We start from the raw sequence: 15,236 nt of genomic DNA on the forward strand, positions 1-15,236 counted from the left end.
TGCGGCTCCTCTTACAGATCCTGAACCCTGAACCATGCGGGACGTGGAGGAAAACATTTACAACAAGAGTGAGCTGAGCAAGGAATGGAAAACTTGCATGAAGAAATAATGACAGAAAACTTCCCTGACTTTGGGAAGAAAAAAGTCACACAAGTCCAGGAAGCACACAGATTTCCAAACAACATGAACTCAAAAAGACCGACACCAAGACACATCATAATTAAACTGGTAAATGTCAACAATAAAGTAAGAATCTTAAAGGCTGCCAGAAAAAGACAGAAAGTTACCTATAATGGATCTCCCATTACACTATCAACTGATTTCTCAACAGAAACACATCATGCCAGAAGGGAATGGAATGAAATATACAAAGTGATGCAAAGCAAGGGACTGAATCCAAGTATAATCTACCCAACAAAGCTAACATTCAAAATTAAAGGTGGATCCCGGGGCTTCGCAGACAAAAAAAAAGGGGGAGTTTATTACCACTGAGCCAGCAATGCAAGAAATGCCCAAGGTGTGCCGTGCTAGCATGGCCAAGGGTGAAGCTGAGGAGGAGAGGTGAAGGATTAAAGAAGACAGACAAAGAGAATACAGAATTTGTGGAATATAATGAACAACATAAACTGATGAACAAAAATAGAATCAGAGACATAGAAGCATTGAACAGACTGTCCAACCTACAAGGGAAGGCGGGGGGTGAGAGAGTAAGAGATCAACCAATGGACTTGTATGCATGCATATGAGTATAACCAATGGACGCAGACAGTAGGGGGTTAAGGGCATGTGCTGGGGAGAGGTCAATGGGGGAAAAAGAGACATATGTAAGACTTTCAACAATCCTATATAATATAAGCCTGATATGCAAATTGACCGACAAACAGAATGATCAGTGAAACGAATGGTCGTTATAATGTGCACTGACCACCAGGGGGCAGATGCTCAATGCAGAAGCTGTCCGCAGCCCGCTGGCCCCTGGCCAGCCAAGTTGGGTGACAGCAGGGGCCCCCTCATCGCCCCACCTGTCACCCTGCAGAGGGAGGCAACTGACAGCAGCGGCAGGGAGCATGGCCAGTGAGCAGACAGCGCAAGGCCAGCCAAGGTGGGTGCCAGCTGGGACCCCCCGATCACCCTACAGATCAGTCCTCATCGCCGGCCAGGCCTAGGAAGCCTACCTGTGCATGAATTTCGTGCATTGGGCCTCTAGTAAAGAATTAAAAAATAAGAAATATTCTCTGTTAGTTTTCAACATTTAGAGTTAACTTCCAAGCTGTTTCTATGAAGCCAGCATTACCCTAATCCCAAAAGCAGATAAAGACCCTACAAAGAAAGAATTACATGCCAGTGTCCCTGGTGAATATAGATGATAAAATCCTCAGTAAATCGCTTCTAGCAATATATTGAAAAGATCATACACCATGACAAAGTGGGATTTATTCCAGGGATGCAAGGCTGGTACAATATCCGCAGAACAATAAATGTGATACATCACATAAACAAATTAAGAGACAAAAATCACATGATCATATCAATTGATGCAGAAAAAGCATTTGAAAAAAATCTAACACCCTTTCTTGATAAAAACTGTCAGCAAAGTGGGAATAGAAGGATCATACCTCAATATAATAAAAGCCTTATATGACAAACCTACAACCATCACACTCAATGGGCAAAAACTATAATCATTTCACCTAAGAACAGGAACAAGACAGTATTGCCCACTCTCACCACTCCTGTTCGACACAGTACTAGAAGCGCTAGCCATAGCAATCTGACAAGAACAAAAAATAAAAGATATCCAAAATGGAAAAGAAGAAGTACAACTTTCATTATTCACTAATGACATGATATTGTACATGGAAAACTGTAAAGGAAGCATGTCAAACCCAAAGGCTAACACAGGCCAAATAAACAAGGTTTAAGTTTATGTGGGCCACAAAAAAAAACCAAAGCTTCAATTTTCATAGAAATGTAGGTTTATTTCCATAGAGACATGCTGAATACAAAGGGCTGAAATAAATGAGTAATTGTAAACATAAAATAATAGAACATTTTAATAAAAATTAATATTTTTTCTTGAACATTAACTTACCAGACACTGAATAACTGCACAAATTCATGAGCTTAAAGCAAATAAACCTATTTTTCTTGTTCTCCGAAAGCGAAATATTTCCTGTTGTGCACACCAAACAAGTCAGCCCAAGACTAATAACCGGGCAATCGGCTGCTAAAATATTCACTGCTAGTAGAAATGGTGCGCCGGCAAGTAAAGCGGGTAAGGGAAATGAATGCAACACGATTATGCTAATCAGTCATTAGTGAATATTGTATTTTGTTATTAATAACTAGAGGCCCAGTGCATGACAATCATACATGGGGGGTGGTGGGAATCAGGAAAGTCCCTCAGCACGGCCTGTGCCCTCTCGCAGTCCGGGACCCCTTGGGAGTCCTTAGCACTGCCGTGGAGGTGGGAGAGGCTCCTGCCACTGCCGCTGCATTCACCAGCCATGAGTCCAGCTTCTGGCTGAGTGGTGCTCCCCCTGTGGGAACTCACTGACCACCACTGCCCCCTGGTGGTCAGTGTGTATCATAGCAACTGGTCATTCCGCCGTTTGGTCGATTTGCATATTAGCTTTTTATTATATAGGATTATGTATAATAGGATATTGTAAAAATTAAGTGACAAAATTTTCATTAAAATGTTTCTTATATGCTGTTATATTGGCTGGGCTGTAAAAATATTTGTTGTGGGCCGCATGCAGCCCACAGGTCATGAGTTTGACATGCTTGCTGGAAAGACTCCATTAAAAAACTACTAGAACTAATAAATGAATTTGGCAATGTAGCAGGATACAAAATTAACACCCAGAAATCAATGGCATTTTTATATACCAATAATGAACTCACATAAAGAGAAACTAAAAAAACAATCCCATTTACTACTGTAACAAAAAAAATTAAGATACCTAGGAATAAACTTAATTAAGGAGGTAAAAGGCCTATACTCAGAAAACTACAGGATGTTGAAAAAGAGATAGAGGAAGATATGAACAAGTGGACAAATATACCGTGTTCATGGATTGGTAGAACCAACATCATTAAATTGTCCATCCTACCTAAAGCAATCTTACAGAGGTATATCCTATGGACACAGCTGTTTATTAAAGAGGTTATTTTGTTCAGGGGTCAGCCCTTAGCCAAACTGTAAAGGAGGCAATGCAATGTTAATTCTTAGAGTTGTTCTGCCATAATTTTGAGTGATGTTTGGCCCCTTAGTAGTGACTCAATCCCAGGTGTCCAGTGCCTTCCTCATGGCCTGGATTTTCCATCTTGAAGGAAAGGGAACTGGTAAATTGTCAATATGGTGTCAGATTAATCCATTTTCTCTCCCAGAGAATTCTTTAAATTGACTGCTCATAATGGAGAATTGCTTATTGGTGGTAATTGCACTGTAAGGTGTCCTAAGGAGAGAAGGGGAACACACAGAGATTATAATCTTTATATCCCAACTGCATATTGTACTGCAGTGTAAGGCCAAATTTACCTTGAAGTCTTATCAAGTGGCAATGGTCAGAAAGCTAAACTGTTCAAGATTCAATAATTATAACTACTATTTCCCAAGTGTCCATGAGCCTCTGAGGTTGAGATAACCTTGAAAGAGAAATAATGTAAGGTTACAAGAAAAATAACTTTGGTTTACAAGCCTGTCGATCAATTTGACTACTGTGTAAAAAGCTTTCAGTGTGGTTAAGGCACCTAAAACTTATCAAGATCAAGGGAATTATTTACTTTCAGTTCAAATACTTGTAATCTATTGGAATATACAGTTTTAGGAAGTCACTAACTGAACTTTTATGATTCAGAACCCAGTCTTCTAATTTGACAATCTCATTGCCTTTTCTAACTATGTAAATCAAGTGTAGCATCTTTTTATACAAAATTTTGATAATACTAAACTTAATAGGAAGTTCAACATACTTTTATTATGTTTATTTTAGTGTATGATATATAAAGATCTTATAAAATAACTGCTTACAAATGAATCTCTTGCAAATAGCAACCATTGTTAATTAGGAGACATTTATATTTCTTATTTCCCCCCATGCATATAGAATTCTGAATACATGTCCAAAATCATTTTATCATGGTATGTATATCAGTCAAAATAGTTGTGATGTGATTTAAAATTTTTATTATTTGAACTAAATCAACATATATTTGAATGAAAGTACTATAAGATTTTAAAAGAAACAGGACTGAAAGCTTTACAGTTCTAAAGCATGAGACTAGATGCATGGGGCTTTGAATTGCTTAAATAGCGTAATTTATTGCAGTAGGAATACATTTAAATCTTTTTTTAAGACCTCGCTGGATAGAGACATGAATTTTTTAAAACTTGAAATGTTGCAGCAGGCCCGGTCACTGTAGTTCAGTGGCTGAACATTGCTCTGTTCACCAAGAGGTCACAGGTTTGATTCCCAGTCAGAGCACATGCCCAAGTTATGGGCTAGATCCCCAGTAGCGTGCATGAAGGAGGCAGCTGATTGATGTTTCTCTCTCATAGATAGTTCTTTCTTTCTCTCTGCCTCTCCCTTCCTCAGTCACTAAAATCAATTAAAATAGTTTTAAAAATAGCATTCTTGCCCTAGCCGGTTTGGCTCAATGGATAGAGCATCAGCCTGCAAACTGAAGGGTCCCAGGTTCGAATCCAGTCAAGGGCACATGTCAGGTTTGTGGGCTTGATCCCCAGTAGGGGGCGTGCAGGAGGCAGCCAATCAACGATTCTCTCTCATTGATGTTTCTATGTCTCTCTTCATCTCCCTTTCTATCTGAAATCAATAAAAATATATTTTAAAAAATAGCATTCGTTATTAATATGTGCTGTACACTTCTCCCTACGCTTAGATAAACGAACTCACTTTCTATAAGGAAAGTAAAATACAAGCTTCCCTATTATGGTTCACCTCCTCAGGCAAAACTGTATTCAAATAACACTCATATAAATTCTGCCCCAAAGTGCTTTTCCATTTCAGGGTATACATTCCTAGGGGCCTGTCCCTACTTTTAGGGGGTAATGCTGCTCTCAGAAGAATATGTTCCTATGGCGCAACATAATGCAACTTTCGCCTTAAGTCGGAACCCACCTACATAAGCACCTACCTCACTCACATGGAGCACATACACAGCAGTAATGAAGTGAAACAGTAAAAAAAAATTAAAAGAAAGATAACAATTCCTGAACTTTACTTGTGGAAAATAAATAATAAAAAAACATAAATCACATATGCACATATGTCAAAATGACGGAACTTTTTTTTTAAATAAATAAATGGGAGATGGCGACGTATCCATGAAATGACATATGTCGAGTCCGACGTGACTCGAGGACTGTCTCTATCACATGCCAATGAACTCAACTCAGCGTGTATGAGTATAACATCTAGTATTTTAAAATGGCATTCATGTAATTTTACATATACAATTATCCACTGTGTCAAAGTAGGCCTGTTTGTCAGAAGAGATAACTTGCTAAGTGATTTAACCAGCCACACTTTAAGGCAGTGGTTCTCCACCTGTGGGTCATGACCCCTTTGGGGGTCGAACGACCCTTTTACAGGGGTCGCCTAAGACCATCGGAAAACACATACATAATTACATATTGTTTTTGTGATTAATCACTATGCTTTAATTATGTTCAATTTGTAACAATAAAATACATCTTGCATATCAGATATTTACATTACGATTCATAACAGTAGAAAAATTACAGTTATGAAGTAGCAATGAAAATAATTTTATAGTTGGGGGTCACCACAACATGAGGAATTGTATTAAAGGGTCACGGCATTAGGAAGGTTGAGAACCACTGCTTTAAGGGAAATAATTTGATGACACTTCTCCCAAGAAGACATACAAATGGCCAACAGATATATGAAAAGATGCTTAACTTCACCAGCTATTAGGGAAATGCAAATCAAAACTACAACTAGATACCTCCTTATACCTGTTAGAATGGCTATCATCAACAAGACAAGTAAATAAGTGTTGGAGAGGTCCTGGAGAAAAAGGAATGATAATTTGCTCTTTGGGGAATGTAAACTGGTAAAGCCAATATGGAAAATAGTATAGAGGTTTCTCAAAAAAATTAAATGTAGAGTTACCATATGACCCAGAGACCCCTCTTTTGGGCACCTATCCCAAAATTTGAAAACATCTGTTCACAAAGATATATGCACCCTTGTGTTCATTGCAACATTATTCATGATGGCCAAGACATGGAAACAACCAAAGTATCCTTTGATAGATGATTGGATAAAGAAGATGTGGTAGATATGTGCAATAGAATACTACTTAGCCATTAGGAATAATGAAATACTGCCAAATGGAGGGAGCTCATACAACTTAACCAAAGGAAGATAAACAATCCAATTAAAAAATGGTCAAAGGACTTAAATAGACATTTCTCCAAAGTGGACATACAGAAGGTCAAAAGGCATATGAAAAAATGCTCCAAGTCACTAATCATCCAATAGATGCAAATCAAAATGACAATGAAGTACCACCTCACACTTCTCAGAATGGCTAAAATAACAAGTCAACAAAGAACAAATGTTGATGAGGATGTGGAGAAAAGGGAACCCTCGTATACTACTAGTGGGAAGGCAGAATGGTGCAGCCACTGTGGAAATTCCTCAAAAAAATTAAAAATGGAACTCCCATATGACCCAGGAATCCCACTTCTAGGAATATATCTCAAAAAGTCAGAATCACTCATCAGAACGAATATATGCATCCCTATGTTCATAGATAGCAGCACAATCTACAATAACTAACATTTAGAAACAGCCTAAGTGCCTATCAGCAGATGAGTGGATTAAAAAAATGTGGTATATCTATATAATGGAATACTATGCAGTTGTAAAAAAGAAAGAACAGATACAGAGACATAGAAACAAAGAACAGACTGCCAAATCTCAGAGGGAAAGTAGAGGGTAGGGGGAGGAAAGAGATCAACCAATGACTCATGTGTATATGCATATCCTATAGACACAGACAACAGGGTGGTGAAGGCCTGTGGTGGGATGTGGGGTGAAAGGTGAGTGGGGGGGAAAGGGGGATATATGTAATACTTTCAACAATAAAGATTTAAAAAATATATATGCAATTTAAAAAAAATGTATCTTTATTTTTGAAAGTATTGTATGTCCCCTTTTTTACCCTATTGGCCATTTTCCATCAAAATAATAAACATTTAGAGTACTATTTAAGTCTATAAATTAATACAATACTTTGGAAAGCCATTTGATAATATTATCAAGAGCTTTAAATTCTTTCATTTCCTTTGATAACATAATTTTATCTTTAGAAATCTATAGTAAGGCAATTATGCTGAACACAGAAAAAAAATCTGAATTTACAATTATCATGCCCATTTGCAACATTATAATACCAAGAAATAGGGAGCATTATCTTCTAACAAGAGAATGCTAAAGCAATAGGATCCAGCATTACATTAGAAAGATCATACACCATGACCAAGTGGGATTTATTCCAGGGATGCAAGGCTGATACAATATCTGCAAATCAATAAACATGATACATAACATAAACAAATTAAGAGACAAAAATCACATAATCATATCAATTGATGCAAAAAAGCATTTGACAAAATCCAACACCCTTTCCTGATAAAAACTCTCAGCAAAATGAGAATAGAGGGATCATACCTCAACATAATAAAAGAGCCTTATATGATAAACCTACAGCCAACATCATACTCAATGGGCAAAAACTAAAACCATTTCCCATAAGAACAGGAACAAGACAGGCATGTCCACTTTCACCACTCTTGTCCAACATAGTACTGGAAGTACTAGCTATAGCAATTAGACAAGAAGAAATGAAAGGTATCTAAATTGGAAAAGAAGATGTAAAACTGTCATTATTCGCAGATGACATGATACTGTACATACAAAAGCCTAAAGACTCCATCAAAAAACTGCTAGAACTAATAAATGAATTCGGTAATGTAGCAGGATACAAAATTAACACCCAGAAATATATGGTTTTTTTACACACCAATAATGAGCTCACATAAAGAGAAACTAAAAAAATAATCCCATGTACTACTGCAACAAAAATATTGATACCTAGAAATAAACTTAACTAAGGAGGTAAAGGCCTATACTTAGAAAACTATAGGACGTTGAAAAAAGAGATAGAGGAAGATATAAACAAATAGACAAATATACCGTGTTCATGGATTGGTAGAATCAACATCATTATAATGTCCATCCTACCCAAATCAATCTATAGATTCAATGCAATCCCCATTAAAATACCAATAGCATACTTCAAAGGCCTAGAACAAACTCTCCAAAAATACATCTTTAATTTAAAAAAGATCCCAAATAGCTATAGCAATCTCAAGAAAGAAGAACAAAGTTGGAGGGAAAAAAGTTGAAGGGATATCACAATACCAGATATGAAGCTATACTACAAAGCCACTGTTCTCAAAACTGCATGGTGCTGGCACAAGAACATACACTTATACCAATGGAACAGAACGAAGAACCCAGAGATCCACCCAAGCCATTATGCTCAATTAATACTTGACAAAGGAGGCAAGAGCATACAATGGAGTCAAGACAGTCTCTTCAATAAATGGTGTTGGGAAAATTGGACAGATACATGCAAAAAAATGAAACTAGACCACCAACTTACACCATACACAAAAATAAACTCAAAATGGATAAAGGACTTAAATGCAAGATGGGAAACCATAAAAATCCTAGAAGAAGCCATAGGCAGCAAAATAGCAGACATTTGTCACTTTTGTCGTAGCATTATCTTTACCAATTCAGCTCCTAGGGCAATGGGAACTAAGGATAAAATAAACAAATGGACTACATCAAAATAAAAAGCTTCTCCACAGCTAAAAAAACCATAAACAAAACAATAAGAAAACCCACTGTGTGGGAGAATATATTTGCCAATGTTATCTTCGATAAGGGTTTAATCTCCAAAATTTATAGGGAAGTCATATAGCTTAACAAAAGGAAGATAAGCAATCCAATAAAAAAAAAAATGGTCCAAGGACCTAAATAACACTTTTTGAAAGAGGACATACAGAAGGCCGAGAGACATATGAAAACATGCTCCAAGTCACTAATTATCCGAGAGATGCAAATCAAAACAACAATGAGGTACCATCTCACACCTGTCAGAATGGCTATCATCAACAAATCAACAAATGACATGAACTGGCGAGGATGTGGAGGAAAAAGAACCCTCTTGCACTGCTGGTGGGAATGCAGACTGCTGCAGCCATTATGGAAGACAGTATGGAGTTTCCTCAAAAAATTAAAAATGGAACTCCCATTTGACCCAGTAATCCCACTTCTAGGAATATATCCCTAGAAAACAGAAGCACCAATCAGAAAGGATATATGCACTCCTATGTTCATAGCAGCACAATTTACAATAGCTAAGATTTGGAAATAGCCTAAATGCCCATCAACAGATGAGTGGATTAGAAAACTGTGGTACAGCTACACAATGGAATACTATGCGGTAAAAAAAAAAGAAGGAATTCTTACTGTTTGCAACAGCATGGATGGAACTTGGCCCATTTTTTTTATTGGAGAACATTATGCTAAGCAAAATAAACCAGTCAGAGAAAGATAAATATGACATGGTCTCACTCATTTGTGGAATATAATGAACATAAACTGATGAACAAAAATAGAACCAGAGTCATAGAAGCATTGAACAGACTGTCCAACCTATGAGGGAAGGCAGGGGGTGAGGGAGCAAGAGATCAACCAATGGACTTGTATGCATGCATATGAGCATAACCAATGGACACAGACGGCTGGGGTGGGGGGGCAGATAGAGGTCAATGGGGGAAAAAGGAGACTTATGTAATACTTTAAACAATAAGGAATTTATATTAAAAAAGAGAATGCTAAAGCATATTATAACCTGGTAAAGCATATGTATCAAATCTTTACAGTAATTAGATGCATAAAATCATATTAAATAAAAAGCAGAAAACATATATATATATATATATATATATATCAAATTATGTAGGAAGAAAAGAAATGCATGTATGAAACTTTGAAGAAATAACACTAACATGTAAACAGACATTGTCTTGGAGCAATGATATAATAATTTTCTATATTTTTAAAATGTTCTAGAATAAGTAGATACCTAATGAGACATTTTAACTTTTATTATTTATTTTAAAAACAGGTTATTAGTTTAAAAGTGCATCTATATAGTGAAGACTAAAACCATATACAAAATACGTCTGCCTATGGACAAATATTGGGAAAAACACAAAAATATAAACAGTTGTTGCATTCATATCTGAGGATCAGAGTGATTTTTACTTCTGTCATGGAACTCACAACATTGTTTGTGACCCCTTTCCCCTACACACACACATAATGAGATAACGTTGGTGAGAATTTGAAGATGGCTGAATGCTCCCTCTGCTCTGTAGAGGTGGGTCCTGTAGGGGGAAAGGGGCCACTTGATAACCTGACAAGCTCAGGGAAGGCCTATTCATGGCCTTGCAAACTCAGAGACCTAAAGCAACCACAAAGGATGGCCTGAAAGTAAACTTTTTAATTACAAAGCAGTGTATGATGGGTAGTAATGTGCTAGGCTGGTATATTCTGTGACAAGGATAAACTTTGATCTTAACTGAGCCTACTAGTATTACCTTTTTGCATCTAAGGATAACATACCTTTGGAATGTGAGGATAACTTGTAATTTCCCTTTTTCCAGGCCCCACAAGGCACAAACAATGTGCCAGGGCACCAGAGCGGAGACCACAGATTCCCTCATTGTTACTGTTATCATGTTAATTATTGACTGTTAACTAACGGATGTAAATGAAGCATGTGTCTATCATTTTACTTTTTATCCAACCCCAGAGGTTTCCTGCTTTGCTTTCTCCCAGCTCCCTAATCTATTACCAATCTATTACCAAGGATTTACTAAATCCAGTGGTTCTCGACCTTCCTAATGCCGCGACCCTTTAATACAGTTCCTCATGTTGTGGTGACCCCCAATTTCATTGTTATAAATTGAATATAATTAAAGCACAAAAACAATATGTAACTATATATGTGTTTTCCGATGGTCTTAGGCGACCCCTGTGAAAGGGTACTTCGACCTCCAAAGGGGTCATGACCCACAGGTTGAGAACCGCTGATTTAGAGGGTGTTTAGTGTGGCAAGGAGGAACCGAGGGACTCGAAGTGCAGCCCCAGGCACAGCCGTGGCGCCTCCGACTGTGCTAACTTGGTTGCTGTTAGTACTGCTATTTGAGCCAAAATGGTGATGCAACCTGAGGGAATTTTTGCAATCCCTAAATCAACACTTATATGAAATGACAGTAAGCGTATCATCGCACCCCGGCGGGGCGTCCTGCCCGAAAGGATTACCAGTGAACTTCATGGTGTAACCAATCCTCGCTGCTATCACAAGCCAGCTAAGCTGTCTAAACAAACGTGCTGAAGACATATTTGGTGAGCTGTTTAATGAGGCTAACAACTTTTACATCAGAGCAAATTCTCTTCCATACAGAATTGATCACCTGGCCGTCAAAATTACTCAGCTGGACGCTGGACGCAACAATGGGAGAGGATATCAAGATGAAAAAAAGCTTTCAAAAGTTCCACAGCTCGAGACCAGCAGGAGGTTTCGAAGAGCATTCACCATTCCTAACCCTTTTGCCGTCATGTACGAGTGATAAACCACCTCCTCTGAAAATTCTGACTACGTAGAGCGATGATTAAAAGGACAGGGTGGAATTTTATACCAATCCTTTCTATTTCTTTGACTGCCCCACTCCCTCCCTGCCGGGGTCCAACCCCAGCAGGTCCAGGGGTTCCCAAAGGCGTAGACGGAGTCGGCGAAGAAGGAATGACACGGAGACAGCGTTCAGTTGATCAGCAGCCTAGCCAGCATCTCCAGCCAAGTTCTGGCCTGGATCTCCAGAGAGGTTCTGCTCAGGTTCTCCAGTCAGGTTCAGTCACCAGGTTCTAGTCAGGCTCTCTTGCCAACCTCTGCAGTCAGGTTCAGTCCAGGATCCCTTGCCATGTTCTCTCCAGCGAAGTTCTTCTGTCTGTAGGTTCTGTGTAGGTTCTGTCTTCTTGGCTCTGTGTTCTAAGTTCTGTCTCTCTCTGTCTTGTTACATCTGTATTTATACCAGTTGATTCAATCCTATCAATCTCTATTACAAAGGTTAGGGCGTTTCTTATCTCCATTCCAGGGAGTAAAGATTATGCAGCTTAAGCATGATTGTTTGTAGTTAAAGTGATTAATTACCCGCCTGGCACTTAGTTAAGGGGTTTTATTCCCTCCCTAACTTCAGGGGAAAATCCCTACCTGGGGAAACAACCTTTCTCAGAGACCTTGGTTAAAACACATAGTGCCAAGAAGGTGAGCAAACATATTAAGAACAGTATGCCATATATGCCAGGTCCCTTGAAACAGCAAGCATGGACCGGCTCCCAGCACCTCCCGACATTTCTTCCCTCTGGAAAGAAAAAATGCTGCAGGACACAGAAGACAACGGAAAAGAGAAAAAGGCACCGAAGGAAACAAAAGCATATACATGGCACAACACACGAGATGAAAAAAGTTGGAAAAGCCAGAAACAGGCGCCCGGAGTGGAATATGATGGTACTAGTATGACAAAGAGCTCAGACCCGACAACAGGTTGTCTCGGAGTGTGTACCATGGAGTGTCTTCTGCGGAATCCCTGTCCCCAGATACTGGCATTGGATGTCACAGATTAATCGTATCCAGCCACTCACTCACAACCATTCTCTGCACCCGCAGCCTGTCACCGCCCCTGGGCAAGGGTACCCAACCCTCCCCCTGCCTCCCCCCCCGCCCCCGGGCCTCGGCAAGGAACATGGACCTGTACAGACCTCAGCACTCACCTTCGCCACCCCACCACAGGCCACAGAGGGGTCCCAGGCCTCAGTACCCAGGGCTCCAGCTGGGATGCTCCCAGCCCAGATCATAGAATATTACAACCCCTTGGCACCGCCTCCGCCCCACCACCCGCCACGATCCCCTAAGCACAAACTGCTTTCTGTCAGTTCTCTCCAGATTCCCAGGCAGCCTTCCTTCCCAGTAGCAGCTGGGTCCTCTTACTCAGCGCCTCCTCAGCCGCCCTCCACTGGGCTGGTAGTCACAGCCCCAACTTCTCCGGGGCCCCCTACCTCCCCCGCCAGACCCTCCTGCAGGCACAGCTCTTTTCTCTCATCCTCCCCCGTGAATGGCCCTCCAGTAGCTGAGACAAAGCGACAAGTAACTGTACAAACACCCATAGGCAAGGCTCTCAGTGATCTTCTTGAGGCTATTCAAATAGGAATCAAGCTGGAAAAAAAGTACAAGAGCCATGTGAGCAAGAGGGCAGAGCTGAGCGGGGTGGGGGTAGGGATGACATGGCAGGATCCTGTCCAGACACGTTGCCATGGAGTACAGTGATTCTGACGAGGACGGACTGGGCAGAGTGGCTGGGTGTGGGCTGTGGGTGTGAAGGAGACCTGCATCTTTCACTTCCCGGGAGCCCGGGCCTAAGTGAGCTCCTCTGCCTGCTCCTGATGGAACCTCACTCTGCTTGGTCTGAACTTTAAAAGCTGAAGTGTAGGTGTTGAGAGCTCTGCTTTTCTCTGTGGCCTGTGGTGGGGGTGGCGAAGGCGAGTGCTGTGGCCAGATTCGGGATCCCTCACCGGAGCCTTCACTCCATAACTGCTTGTCTATGATAGACGAACACCCCAGGCTTTGATTATGAATAGGACTGCGCAAAAAAAAAAAAAAATAAGACACTTTATTGACTAAGGAATTCGCACCAAGACCCAGCATGCAAAAAAGGTGGCAGGTACTAGTGAGGCTCAGACATGGCACAGGAATCTTTAGCCCAGGGGTCCTCAAACTTTTTAAACAGGGGGCCAGTTCACTGTCCCTCAGACTGTTGGAGGGCCGGACTATAGTTTAAAAAAAAACTATGAACAAATTCCTATGCACACTTCACATATCTTATTTTGAAGTAAAAAAAACAAAACGGGAACAATACAATATGTGTATTTGCATGTGGCCCGCGGGCTGTAGTTTGAGGACCCCTGCTTTAGCTAGAGCTGTTTGAGCTGATGGTTTGAATGTAATGACTGTAGCAAATAGAGTTGTGTTGAGTTCACCTGAGGAAATCAGCCCGCCCCACCCCGCCCCAAGAATGTCTGTGTATCCCTGAGTGGACAGCTGCTTGGTTTGTACCCGGTCATTGTAGGAAGCCTGTACTTTGGGTTTTAGTCACAAAGATTTTGAAACTCTTAAAAGCCTCATGTCCGTACTAGCTGTTTCCACATATGCCTCTTGAGTTTATCAGAGCTAGTCACCATTTAGCTACCCTATAATTTTATTCAATAGAAGTAATAGTTGTTAATGAACTTTTCTTTCCTGTTTTTTCAATGTAGAGGCCTACTCTCTTGAAATTATTCTTGAATCTTTTATCATTTTTAGTCTTATTTTGTCTTTATAACAAGGTTTTGCGTTTATTACGGTATTTTGTAGGGTTTTTTTGTGTGTATGCCGGGACTTTGGATTAGGAGTTATATTTGTTTCTCATGTCCCTTCTGTTTTCAGGATGGAGAGGACACATAAAGCTACTATCTACTTGAGGATTTCTTCTGTTTATAGCTTATTACCATGAAATCAGTGACAGTTTATTCATAAATATTCATAAGTCTAATAGTTATTAGTTGCCTTCCTGTAGTTTAATCAACAAGTTATTTTCAACTTGATTTTGTGACTAGTGAAAAAGCCTTTGCCCGGATGTGTAATGTAGTCTTTCAAATAATGGAAAAGGAATAAAAATCAATTTATATTATTTTGCAGTATTTTTCTCAGCAAATTTGATTCTAACATTTAAATTTAGACTTTTTCTAATATGGTATTACATGAAAAGGGAAAAGGCAATATTTTGAATTTTCAGTTTTCATTTTCAAAGAGTATTTACCAAAACAAATGAGAACATTTAAAAGCGTATTTCATACCTATGAATTTTATATTTTAAAGTACTTATACATTATTATAAGGTTATTTTAAATTGTCCCTTGTCCTACAAGCTTTCTTTCGTATGACAGATTAGGCAAAGGGGATGAGAAGATCACTCGTTAGAAACACAAACATGGTATGGTTTATTT

At 39.5% G+C, this 15,236-nt stretch overlaps 1 pseudogene; it reads left to right on the forward strand.

Moving 5' to 3' along the window:
* Nucleotides 1–532: 532 nt before the first annotated feature.
* LOC132223473 (actin-binding protein WASF3-like) lies at nucleotides 533–13,573 on the forward strand (annotated as a pseudogene).
* Nucleotides 13,574–15,236: the final 1,663 nt, after the last annotated feature.

This window comes from Myotis daubentonii, chromosome X, assembly GCF_963259705.1.
Source record: "Myotis daubentonii chromosome X, mMyoDau2.1, whole genome shotgun sequence".
Taxonomy (NCBI): Eukaryota; Metazoa; Chordata; class Mammalia; order Chiroptera; family Vespertilionidae; genus Myotis; species Myotis daubentonii.